General features: G+C 40.8%; 1 protein-coding gene across 12 annotated transcripts in view; it reads right to left on the minus strand.

Annotated features, from left to right (window-relative positions):
* Nucleotides 1-9,037, minus strand: part of CLIP1 (CAP-Gly domain containing linker protein 1) — a 69,539-nt gene extending 60,502 nt beyond the window's left edge. For 3 of the 12 annotated variants that reach the window (XM_040577465.1, XM_040577459.1, XM_040577457.1), the window contains exon 1: nucleotides 8,864-8,983. The gene's annotated coding sequence lies outside the window, so the exon portion shown is untranslated. Of the gene's footprint in view, nucleotides 1-8,332; nucleotides 8,622-8,863 lie in introns of those variants that run through there. The other 9 variants (XM_040577468.1, XM_040577466.1, XM_040577464.1 and 6 more) reach the window with 6 other exon arrangements.
* Nucleotides 9,038-13,838: the final 4,801 nt, after the last annotated feature.

The following is a 13,838-nucleotide window of genomic DNA, read 5'->3' on the forward strand; positions in this document are numbered from 1 at the left end:
CTTCAGTGTTCAGAAAGCCACACATTTTACTAACACTGCTGTTGGGAGCAAAGAGAAGATTTTAAACACAAGCTTTGCACTTGTGCTGCTACTGGGAAAAATACACGATTTCATATGGCGTGACAGTGCATTACATTCTCAAATGAAATGCAACTTTTTTTTTGCATTGACTACTACAAACTCTCAAATGCAGACATGAATCCTTGCATTGGCCCTTTTAGCCAATTAATAATATCCTTATTTTTCTTAGTTCTCTTTCACAGACCTTGAACTAATCCACAAGAAACAAGTTTAAAACCATTGATTCAAGAAAATAAAACCTATCACTCTGATAAGTAAATACGAACTATTTTGGCAAGCTGAGATTAAAAAAAATAATGATAATAAACACAATACTGAATTAAAAAAAGCATTCAGCCAGACAGTTCCTGAAGCGACAGGCACTGTTGAAACACACATATGTCACTCAGTTGAGTGAGATGATTGTGATGTGCACTAAATACTACCTATGCTCCGGTTTCATGAGTGAAAAGATATCTAAAGACTCAAGTGCTAAAGTGACAGTAAGTAACAGAAGGGAGAAAATCATTACTCAGGGGAAAAAATAAGACTAACTCAAAGCACTTCAGACTGAACTCCCAGAAGTTCAGACATCCAGAACTGCTAGTAGCTATAGAAAATGTAAACCAGAATATAAAAGGAGAGCAAGGCAAAGCACGTTTTCATTCATACATCATACAAACTGCTAATGAAGTATGCATGTGAAATGTAATTAAACCCGTTGATTTACAGTCAAGCTTTACCAATCGTCCCAGAAAACATTTAAGCCTTAGCAAAAGAAGATTTGATACCAAAAGCACTGTTCCTGCTCTTAGCATTACCTCAAAGCAGAATACTTTCCAGCTATCAAAGAGGAATCACGATAATAAAACAGCTGCCCACCATGGTTTCGTTCTAGAGTGTATTTTAACAACTAGCACTACAAAAGAACTAAATGCACTATTAAATGCGAAAAAGGAGAAAAGGTTTGAGTCTCAGCTCACTCCACTTAAGAACCCTACAGTCACGACAAGAACGTAGCAGCACCAATTGTTCTTTAAGGGTAGCTGACATCTGACAGGCCTGCTGCCATCACCACGCTCTCCTTCCCTAGTGCCACGTAGTGCCAACATTAAAAATATGATAAAACACTTAAATGATAAAACATTTGGAACTGTGACTTGACAGTGTAAGGAAGAATCACTTGCTAACATCACCACTCGTGACTTCGGTGGCACAGATGCAGTGTTTCCATGGAGAGAAGCAAGTTGTCTGTCCATTTGGGGCGGAAACAAAGAGGACTTTCCAGAACAGAGCAGGATAATGTTTGAACTGACTCGAAACAGACTGCGTAATCCCGGTCTTCTGCATGCAGTCACATGCAGTCTGACTCTGCACAGCGTACTTTGAGGCTGGAACACTACTCTCATGTGGTTTGTTTGTACGAGAAAGTGAAAATATTATTTTAAACAATGATCATCTGGTATGGGTTGTGCATGAGTTCTTCAAAACATTTCAAATTAGAAAGATAATACTAACTCAGCTGATACCATTAAGAGACTAATACTGTGGCTTTTCAAAGCCAACACCTTTCTAAGTTTAAAAAGGAGACCACTTCAACTTGTTAACTCTGTTAAGAATACTTTTTTTTTTTTTTTGGCAAAATACATATAAACATTAAGACTAACAAATATGTTGTAAATATTCAAAAATGGTTGCATGGAGTAGATAATACTGCTGAAGAGCTCCAAGGGCTATGTAAAAAAAGAAGATCTTAAAAAAATTCTTACCATACCATGAAGAAAATATAGCATATAGGAAATAAATCAGACAACGGTTCCTGTAGAAAAGTGACACAGAAAATATATTTTCAAAGACTGCCGCAATCCAGAAGTGTCACTTTCCTAAGACAAATAAAAGAATACGAAAGATAAAAACGAAGCACTATTTTTGAAAAAGCAGCCTGAACAAGATTTCTTAACTATCTCTTTCACAGTCTTAATGTTCATGTCACTATTGCCAAGCTTTCAAAAGCTCATGAATCATTCCTCGAAAATCCCAACAATGGTTTAGAGAGAAAGTAACTTGGAATTTTGGAACCTGGTAAGTTTTCTTTTCTGGTCTGTGAGTTACCTTAAGGACTCCAAGACCTCATGGTTACAAATACAACTCCCAACATTATGGCATTCTTAAAACAGAGTGCCAAAGACAAATAGTTTAAAGTATATAAGCATCTTCTGTATGATTCAGACCTAATTTTTATCACAGCTCTACAAGTTGTATTTGTGGTTTCCTAGGCTGCTATTACATTTCTGTAAAAACTGAGTACATGTAATTCCAAAAGCACTTAAAATAATGCTTTACATTTCAGTTGAGAGGCTTTTGAAAATCATACACTATTTAAAAATACAACTATATCTTGGCCTTGAACAGAGTAAATGCCTTCACGTTGCACTGCTATTTGCTTCTTGCTACCTCTTTAAGAATCCTTCTCTCTGTGCAAGAACGTGCCAGCTCACAGTGGCCAACTTCTGAAAGGTTCAAGCAGGAATGAGATGAATTCATCCACAGCAAGCCCACCAGCTAGCCAGACTGGGACATATCCACCAATATCCTTCCTCAAGCAGTGCCGGATGATGTGGATAGAGCAGAGGGATATATTGCAGAAAGCAGCTTGGCTCACACGCCCTCCCTAAATAGAATTTCCTATTGCCACCATCTTGTTTCGTTTCTAAGAAGGAATATAAAGTCTCCCACTACCACATATTAACAACTAAATTTCTTCTTCTTTTCTTTTTTTTTTTTTAATTACAATGTCAACACACCCAGATCAGGCAAGCTGAGCCTTATCCCAGAACAATAACCTTCCCGCTCAAAACACCCTCTCTGCCAGGTTCTGGGTCCAATGGAGATATTTCATATTGGGCAACTAAAATCACTCAATCATCATCATGCAGTTCATCAAGTGCCGAATTACATTCACAATGAAGTAATCCCACAGTGCAAAATATCCATTATAAATGTTCCACCAAATTTCAAAGCCAGTTGTGAAACAATTACAAGTAGTTAAACCAACAAATGGATTTTGAAGCCTTCACGCATTAACTTTGCACAACTTCGCTCTTGTAATGATGCAGCACACTTTGTATTCCTAGCCATTTATGGCTTAAATAAGACCATTTTGTAGCTATGAATTACATTAAGGTCTCTTTGAACTTAGCCACTGAAGCCAATTATTGAAACAGCAAGTGAAGTTATCTCTGAACCCACTGCTCATGACTTACTGCAAATTTGACAAGCATTGTTCAGCTCCAAAGCATTTATAGAACGAGTAGCACGTTCAGACTGAAACAAGCCAGAAAGAGCACAACTTCAGTTTTATTTTGCCTCATAGAAACCATGGATTTTGATGTCAATTAAGCAAGTAACACGATGACCTGAAAATATTCTTCAGATACATCACTATAATAAAAGACACCAAAATAATACGCATCATTTAATTCAATGTTTATCATGCTACATGCCATCAGATCATATTTATTTGGCTTGCTGGATGCTCTGCTTACTGCCAGCATCACAATATATGGGCTGGTACATGCCTATCAAATCGGTACTTTGCACCCCACTTTTAAGGGTAGAAAAAATTTTGCATTTAAAACTGAGTTAACAGTCTAGCTCAAAATATAATTTACTTCGGTCACCATAAAAAATACAAAAAGTTGTGAAGTTTGCCCACTGGTATAATGCAGCTCTTTTATCAGTATCGTTGACTTGATGAACAGAACTTGAAACAAAGAGTTGCTGACAAATTACTCAACCAGAATCATATCTATGTGATCACCAGCAGAGATCCTGAAAAATGTTCCAACTCTATTTTAGAGAGCACGGGTTTACATAAACATTACTTAGTGTGCAGCAACCAGTATGTTCAGTGAGACACAGACAAGCAGAGGATATTCAAAACAATCCCAACACCGTAATGCAAACACTATGCCTTGTCATCGCTCATCCCACTATCAGGCAACCACCACACCACGGTGTAAGGACATCCCCAGAAATAGCTCCTGGTTTTCTCTAACTTCAAAGAGCGAATCTCCGCTTCTTCAGTAACTCAGAAGAAATTCCTGTTTTCTTGTACCCTTAGAGGGACAGGGAAAGAACAAATTTTGCTGTTTGGGAATCAATACAAATGCCCCACCACACTGTCCTCCTTAAGAACATGGTTAATCTAGACCTCAACCAGCAATTTTTAAGTTGTTTCTTAACTGAGACAGGTAGGAGATGCTGCACTTCAAGATCACGGAGATAACCTGAACTGTTTTCTGAGCGAGTTCACAGATCTATAGTATATTCTGCACCAAAGACTTTTAGATTAACTTTCAACATCAGATCTTTTACAGCAGCCAGCACAAATCTCTGACTTTGAACCTGGTGGCTAATTTTGTCTAAATAAAATAAAAGGCAGGAGATTTATAAGAACATTTTCATTCCTAGACGTTTCACAGAAGGAGGCCAACAGGTGCAAGGGGCGCTTGTGTTCAAATAGCTGTGAGTTTCTCCCAAAGACTTTAGATCAGACTGAATTTCTGAAGGAAAATAGAGAAGCCCAAGTATTGCCTTCAGTACACTTGGCAGCAGCAGGCTATCAGTATGCACGCAGATAACGTCCAACTTGAAAGCGGCAGTCAGGAAGGCAACCATCACAAGACACAAATCCACTAAAAAATTAGAGGGTTTTGGTGATATTGCTAAACAAGAGACATGGCCGTTCTCTGGAAAGTGCAGGGTCTTCATTCACTGCATCCTGGATAAACAGGATTCTGGCTGCATATGCTTAGGAAAGGAAAAAGGCAGAGCAAATTCCTGCAGCTAAGAAACTGTAGTAAGAACAAGGAGATGATTCAAATGAAAGATAGTAAAAGGCTTAGGACCGCAAACCACCAGTCAGACATTACAGTAACACTGTGAGAAGCAGTTCATTCAAGCTTCTGTGCTGCTTCTGTATTTTAATTCCGCATCAAGGACATTATAAGTCACCTCACCTTATCATTCCATAGCCGGCTATGCTTATTCAGATTCCTCAGTGCCTTGAGATCCTCAGTAAAAATATACCATCGGAGAATGAAGACAGACTACTGAATATGAAGCAGAGATATGAGAGGATGTCTGTAACAGTAAAAAATTATTTTTGGCTAGCAATATGGTGAATAATTCTTTCTCAGTCTTTCTTGATCTATGCTGCTATTTCTAAAAGCAGTCTGTTCAATTTTTTTGAAAGATACCCATCTTTCATTAACAAAGAAATAGCTAATAACTATTAAAAACCTTTCTTTAAAAAATCACAGAAAATGTGATGCAAAATCTAACACTTCCCAGTTGCCTCTGTACACACGCATTATAAAAATGTCACTGCTATAGTCTATTAAAAGATCAGAAAGCACATGATCCTTCTAAGCACACATCATTCTCTACAGAATGAGTCAAGGATTGAAAAGCAGAGAAAGCTTTCATCCAAGAAAGTAAATTACTACTACCTCTTCTGAGAGGTCTACTATCAATGCTTACTACCTTTTCTACATTTTTCCAGGGAAGTTTCTAACTGCCTTTGCCAAAACCCCCCATTTTGATAACAAGAAAAATAATTTGTTCAACTGTCAGCACCAGCTTCTCCTGATGATAACACACTTTAAACCGCCTGGGTAAGTGCATTCAGTCCACAGTAACAATTCATTCTTTGGATATTAGAGCATAAAATTTAATGTATTCAGGATCTAACGTTTATGTGAAAGTTTGAGAAGGAAAATATTATCTCCTGTCGCCCTCAAAACCAAACACACATGAACTAAGACAAAGGGCTTCTAACTCATACAATCACATCTGAAGCGGCTGAAACAAAGTGCTTCTTTTTATAGTAAGAATTTAATTTTGATAGACTTGGGTGAAAGCGTAACTGCTTCACACGCCTTGAAAACATCAAGTCAGCAATCCCTTTTTAGCTCTCCATGTTCTTAAGCCTTTTAAATTAGCACCATGACTGCTATACGGCTGGCATATAATAAAGTAGAAGTACAAATACAGAACTTAGATAAATATTGCTCTGATTCAATGGATGCTGCTGCCAAGCAAAGAAGGAGACTGAGTCAGATAAGCTAATTCCATCAGATACTGAGTTTCTCCCTTTGCCTTGCAATTTCCCCTTAAAATATGCTAGAAATACAGACAGTAAGGTTATAAAGATCAGGAAAAGTGAACAGCTTTTAATGGTGTTTCTCCTAGAAACAGTAGAGTGAGGATGTTTCTCAAATTAGAGGAAGGTATGGTAGGTACCATTCACTGAAGAGTTTTCTGTCTAAGTTCGTACAAGCAGTTGAGCAGGACACTCCAGGTGGAAAACTGCTAGGCAGGTGCTAAGGTAGACACCTGTACCGTGTGTTCTGAGATGCATCTTCTAAACCCTTTCCAGTATTTCTGAGGCCAGGAGCTAGATATCACATTGTGGGTGTTTCTAAGGGTCAGTTGTAGCATTCTAAGTCACGCGAGCGTAACATCGTGTGTATACAGGACAGACACATGGACGAGATCGTGGATGTTCAAAATCATCAGGGACACTGTGCTGCTGATAGAGCTGGCTTCAGTTCTGCTGGTCAAGATGAACGAAATGGTTGCTCCCGCAGAAATTGGCATCTAGCTCTGGGCAGCTGAGATTACAGCTAATGCAGTATATAATTGCCTTTCATTAAATAACAAAACACCATCCATCTGAGGCATTTCTAAACATGCCAGTCCAATAAGGATTCCAATGCGTTACTTTTTATACTTGCCAGCAGAGCCAGTAGTCCCTAAGGAATGCCAAAAGATTAAACAAGGGCTGCATTCATTCATGGTCACCACGTTGAAACATTAGAAAACTTGCATTTAACATACAGAGTTAACATTTGACCTGACTGTTTTAGAGAGAGAAAGAAAGCGGTTTTGAAAAATTGTTCTGGCAAGACAGATCACTATTTCTTTTGAAGGAAGATCTATTTTGGAACATTCTCAGTCACTCCCCCCAAAAAACTTCAACGGAACTAAAAGGATAAAGGGAGGAATACTAAGGAATTATCCAATCTAGCCAAGCTAAGTAAATAAAGGCTGTCCTGGGTATTCACATTCAGAAGATGATAAACAGATACAGCCTACAGATCAGACAGGAAATCTACAGGAGCTCTAGAAAGTCACAGTGACCAGCTCATATAGAGCACTGCTCCTTCTTACTGTATTGTCGTGTGAAGAAAGAGATTATTTCTTATAGTGCACCTTTGTGATGATTCAAGACAGATGTTTTTCTCCTCCACACTAGAAAGCTGAAAACTTCTGTTTAAAAAGAAACCACATAAATTATGTAAAACTATTTTTTTTGCCAAATAAAATATTCCTCTTGATCCCTACAGATGCAGACAGATGATGTCACATTTCAAAGGTTTTCTGCTTCAGCCAGTGCAACCCTATCCTTCCCCTTCCAACACACAAAGCTTTAGTGCACATTGGTCCGCATGGGAAATTTTCTGGCACATGTTAAGACTAGGTGGAAACAGAACCCTGGAACACCATAAGTTTTAAACAGAGAACTAATAAACCTCTGCCCGTTTTCTAGTCATTTTGTGTGTATTCACTATGAAGAATGTCAGTCCCTGAAGGGTCACACATTCCTTACGCTATGATACTTTGTTGTTAAGGGAGAAACAAAAAAAAGTTATTTACTTTTCCTCCACTTTCCTCCACTATTTAATTTGCTATCTTGTTACACGTGGTAGCAGGTGCACACAGACACATGCCTAAGAAAATCACTCTGTCACTGCTAGTTTCAGACTTACAGACATACTTCCGCTCTTTAAAAAAAACTCTTTGCAAAGTATGAGGCATGAAAGCATTTCCTCTTTTGTGCCTCTTTTCTTTCTTTTCCCTACGTATTAACACAACCATCACATGTTTTTAAGTTGTGCTGCTCAGTGACCTCAAAGCAGCTTGTGAACTCGCACAGCTCCCTGTGAGACACTGCCTCCGTTCCGCACACGGGGAGCTGCGTGAAGGGAGGAAAGCTGTCATTTTTCAGTCGTATTTTTAATCGTGACATATCCAGTCGCTGCCTATTCTTCCCTACGCTATTTCGAAGGAGCTTTTCTCCTCCAGGAGAAAACAACAGGTTGTTGGGTGGTTTTTTAAGCGCGCAGACAAAGATGCTACAAGGAAAGCAAAAACCCTCTCCTGATCCTAAGGCAGGAGTCTCCTTAGCAGGGGGATCGAGGATTACCTTGAGGAGGAGGAGGGCAGTAACGGGCCCTAGGCAGCAGCCCCAGTGACACAGCGGAAAGCAGGCGGCCTGCAGCACAGCCTCACACCGCAGCACCGGGCACGGCGGGCACCTCACCTGCACGGCGGCGGCTTTCCCCCAAAAACCCAGGCCTGGGCAGGGAGCCGAGGTGGGTTTATACAGGGCCGGGTCTTCAATCGGTGCCGTGCCGGTGGGTGAGGGGGGGGGGGGCAGGCAGCAGCACAAGGACAACATCGCCCAGCCTCAGCCCTCACCCTGCCCCCGCTTCGGGGCCGGTGCCCGGCGCCAAGTTTGCGAGGCTCAGCGCGGCGGGGACGAGGCGGGCAAAGCCCCAGCAAAGCCCCGGGACCCGGCCGCTGTCACCCGCGGCCCCCTCAGACCGGCCGGGACGCGCAGCCACGCGTGTGGCGGGGCCCCGGGGCGGCTGCCCGGTGCCCACGGCCGCTCCCCGGCCCTCTCAGCGCCTCCCCTCAGCGCCCGGTCCCCCCGCCGAGCCCGGACCCTCCTCACCGCCTCTTTCTCCTCCTCAGCGGGGGGCTCCCGGCGGCTCCCCTCCCTCAGGCGCCACCGCCGCCGCCCTCCGCGCGCGGGCCCCAACGGCGCCCTCACCGCCGCCGCCTCCGGCTCCGCGCCGCCGCCGCCTCCGCTCGGCTTCCCGGCCGCCTCCTCCTCCTCCTCCTCCTCCTCCTCCTCCTGCCCCTCCGCAGCGGCGCCTCCCCGGCTGGCAGGGGCGGAGCGGGGCGGGCGGACAACGTCTGCGCCCCGCCGGGCCCGCGGCACCGCGAGGCGGGGACTGCAGCAGCGGGAGCCGCTCCCCCTGCCCGGCTCCGGCTCCCCCCTTCCCTCTCGTCTCCTCTCCTCGCCCCCTCGCTTTTCCCTTTGTCTCCCCCTGCTTTGTTCGCCCCCCCGGGGCAGCCCGCGGCCGGGAGGTAGGAGAGGCTCTGCTCGGCCCGGTCCTGCCTCGCCCTTCCCCGAAAGCGCCCCGCGGGGTCGCGCTCCCCGACTTGGCCTTGGCCCTGTCCCCGTCCCCGTCCCCGTAACGGGGAGCAGGCAGCGCTGACCCCCTGGGGAATTCGCCGCTGCAGCAGACGAGCGTGAATGGAAGGTGGGGGGGAAAGGGTGGGGAAAAGAGACAGGGCGGCATGAAGCGCATAGCTCTTAATGGACGACTAACTTTACTGGCGGCTTCTTTTCTCCATTTTCCTTTTGTCTTGACGCCCAGGAATCTGTGATTCCTTCTCATCCTCTATTTGAATATTCATTGTGCTTGTGAAGGAAGACCCTGGAACCTGGCATTCTTCCCCTTTGTAAAGTTTAAAGGGCTGGGGCAGTAGCTCCACACCGTCATCAACCATTTAATATCAATTTTCAAGGCTAAATCAAACAGCTCCGCTTCACTTTTCTGCCTCTTTTATAAACAGGCAACAGAGTCCAGTCAGAGTTAGCCTATAACTCTGCTGAATTCATCACAAAGCAAACCTGTTTGCAGTCCCATAGACCATTTAGTTTATGCATGATACTATTCAAACAAAAGGGTGATGAGAAAGCAGTTCCATTGCTGGAGACCAATTGCAAAATGTGATTCATTTTGGCTTCATTCTTTGGCATTAATCCAGCATGGTAAAGCACAAAATGGTGTGACGCAGTCCCCCAAATAATGGGTTTCAACTAGATCAGCATTTAGCAATGTTTGTTAGAATTTCACTTCCTAGGTGTAAAGTAGAAGCTCTTACCAAGGCCATTAGATGTTGAAACAGATACTCAAATCCATGTACAGCCAGCCACCCTTCTTCCTCCCTGCAAAATTTGATAAAAGTTTTGCTGAAAAAAGTTCTGAATTTAATTATAGATTGTATTTAGAAATACAGAGCCAGCAAGTTATTGCTTAAAACTAAAAAACTGACCCAGTAGTCCCTGGCTAAGGACATAATCCTTAACAACAACAAATTAATTAGATTAAAAACCTGAGAGTTAGACTCTTTACAGAACACTTGCACAAAATACCTGTTAGCTTCACAAGCTCTCAGCTACTTTTGTGAACATTTGTTTGTTTCTGCTATCACAGATTCAAGTTTTCTGTATTCATCTAATGTTAATACAGCATGTTTTTTTCCTCTAAGTGTATTCTTCTCCATCATTTTTCTTCATTAATTTGATTTTTGTCTTGGAGGATTTATTAACATGAAGGTAGATTTCAAGAGTATTCAGTTCAATGCACAACATGGGAAGTTTTATTAAGCAATACTAGACTGCTGTGTTTAGTATAAAACACATCAAGTAGAAGTCAGCTTACTATTGAAGATAGCGAACTAAGACTTGCAAGTTTGTGTTGGTCCTTCGCAACTTCACTAAAGTGTAAGCAGTAAGTAACAACAATGGTGAAATTATAGATGAAATATGGTTCAAATGTGTAAGCAGCTTTCTTCTTTGCAAAACTAAAGCTAAAAATGTCCTGTTTGTAAAGCAAGAATTGAGAATGATGTTGCATACATCAATATAAAGCAAATATATCTTTGCTTGTTAATATCATTTTTTAGTGAACAGAACCATAGCTTCAAGATCGAAGTCATCTTGTGGGAAACAAAAGGGAGTTAGTTATCCATCAGTGAACTAGTATCAACCTTCTAACCAAGAAAAAGTAGTTTTGAAACAATTGTAACTTAAGTTTAGTGAATTCATCCCAATTAGAAATGGTTGACTTCATTTCTATGTACCAGTGTACACTTAGATATATGCAGACTATGATAACAAAGAATGCATCTAGTATGTTCACATCCAATTTGTAGCAATCATTATAAAAGAAGATGCCAGTTCTAAAATTCATGGTACTACAAAGGACTGCGTATGATCAAAAGCCAGAATGTCTTTGATTCCAGTACTAGTGGCTCTCTTCTGAGCTGCATGATTTCAGGCAGATCAGTTAACACGTAACTATGAAAACAGGAATGGCTGGACGCTCCAGGGAAATTTAGGTTGCTGACATAACTGCCAGTATCCTGGCCACAACTACAGGGTCTACTTAGAATTAAAATTATTCCCCCCAGTAATGTGGGAACATCAGCTGAAGGTGGTTTTTCAGCTTTGTGAAGGATCCCTAAGTACAAAAACTTTTTGAATGGCTAAAGCGTTATTCTTTTGGAACTGCATTTAGGGATATCCTGACGTAAGAGTTCCATTTTTTTTTTATCCAATGAGACATATCCACGCAAGTATAAAATTTTGAATATAGGATTTTTTTCTTCCTCTGAATGATCTCTTCAATAAGTACATTTAGCAATTTTCAATATGTACAAGCAATTTCTAGTTGGCCACACCTGCTTCAAAAAAAAAAACAACAAAAACCACCAACAACTAGCTACTTTTTTCTTTTTCTCGCTGAAGTGCTGCTTCACAAATCCCAGTATAGAAGTTTGCACTATTATTTTCTGTAGTGGTTTGTTTTTGCAAAAACACAATAGGATTCCCCCCCACTACCTCTGCCCTGCCTTTTAACCTCAGTGGTGAATTTTTCTCATCTATTTACAGCTACATACGATCCCAAAATTTAGTGTCCTAAAGCCTCGTGCTTGCTCTGTATTTCTTTGCTTTAAATTTATGTAATTTAAATTGGCAGCCTTTGACTAATAGGTTAGACTAGATGAAAAACAGCCCTTTTTAGTCTTAAGTATCACATATGAAACTTAGTAATGCCTTTGTTCTCTCTAGCACTTTGACTCATGTATATCACGTTTTTGTCCTCGAGAACTGAGTTTTAAAAAGCTGTTGCAGACTACATAATTGTTTTCACAGCTTAGTGGGTTGAAAGGCTACAAAAAAAGATTCCGTTCCCAACGTACTTAGTATCCTTCTTCCCTAGCTCAAGGGTCACAAAAAAGCCCTGCAAGTCTATGTTCTTTGTTGGTGTTTTACACAAGATAAATTTGCATCCAATTTTACATTATTTGTTCTAACAAATGTGGGTAAAACAATAGAGAACAGTATTTAATGAATCCCTTGGCACGCTTGTTTAAACAAGGTACTTAATTTAACAACAATAATGGTCACTGATTATGAGTGTTTCATTTTACAGATAACTGAGAAACCGTATTCTGTTAAAGAAGATAGATCATCCAAATCCACCTATGTAAAAAAAACAAGAGCTTGATTTCTCACCTACAGAGAAGCAAAGCAGGTCTTTTGTTCCTATTGAGAGTGTCAAGCTTCTAAACAAAGGGTAAATCAGTTTTTGTTCAGACATAACAGCTAAGTATTAAGTTGCAAAAAATCTTATGTTAAATCTCTGCTGCTTGTAATTAACTGAAGTTTAGGAAGTGTTCAATTGTCACTTACACATTAATTACCATGTTATTTAAGTCATCCTCTCTATAAGCTTCTTCAAGGACTAATTCCTGATTCGTCCCCTCCCACCACCTTAAATATAAACACAACTATCAGCTCTACAACATATTCTTAGGAACAACATCAAGCTTCAATGGTATTTACTTACCGGGAGCATTACAACTGCGGTACAAAATGAAGGTACTCCAGAGTCCCATAGGAACTGCTTTTGAAACACTTGAGTCATACTTGAGCTTTCTCCTTCCCTTAGTTGTTTTTTCAGCTATCCTGCCTCACTGAGTTTGCAGTAAAGTAATTTTTCTTAGCAGCTACTGTATCTTTCAGATATCTTCTAGAATCTCAGCTATTGCACTTTTCATGACATTTTGAGCACTGTGAATTAGGTTATAAAAAAAATGAGTTAGAAATGCAAACCTCTTTAAGAGGCTAATTAATCACCTGATTGATGCCCTCAATATTTTGTACTGATTAGATTTATTTTTCAGATGTGCATTAGCATTTCTAAATACTTTCGCTGATGCCAATGCTATAAATGAACATGAATATCATGCCAACAGGAATTCGTGGGAAAATCTGAGTGATGCCTGCTCACACTATACCCACCCCATTACAAATTTTATTATTCATTTTGGTAAGCTCTAATCTAGGTTATTATGCCACACCTATCACCATGGGAACACGACTTAAAAGTACCAGAAATACTTTGCTATTCAGCTTTTCTCAGACTCTGCAGCATGATCTGATTGCAGTTTCAATATACAAAAACAATTTGAGTAGCTGTACCTAAAAGATTAAAGAAACTCAGTAATTATAAACATCTTTAGTGCAGCAACAATATATAGTACTTGGTAAGAACAGCGAAAGTATAGATAAATACTTTTAAGATCAAGATGCACTCTTTCCTAATAATGAGAGAAACAGCAGGGGTAACTCCCCATTCCAAATTAACTGTGTCTTATAGCACATAACTCACTGTTTGCAAAAGGCTAAAGTCTTTTGTTTGTTTGTAGCATATTGAAAAACAACAAAAGACTAAGATTGTTAAATGGGAACAGTTCTAACCGCAGGAATTTTAATTCAAATATGGTGTCTGTATACTTCCCTTTGTATCAGACTACAGGTGGAGAACAATATTTGCTGACTTGAA

This window comes from Cygnus olor, chromosome 17, assembly GCF_009769625.2.
Source record: "Cygnus olor isolate bCygOlo1 chromosome 17, bCygOlo1.pri.v2, whole genome shotgun sequence".
Taxonomy (NCBI): domain Eukaryota; kingdom Metazoa; phylum Chordata; class Aves; order Anseriformes; family Anatidae; genus Cygnus; species Cygnus olor.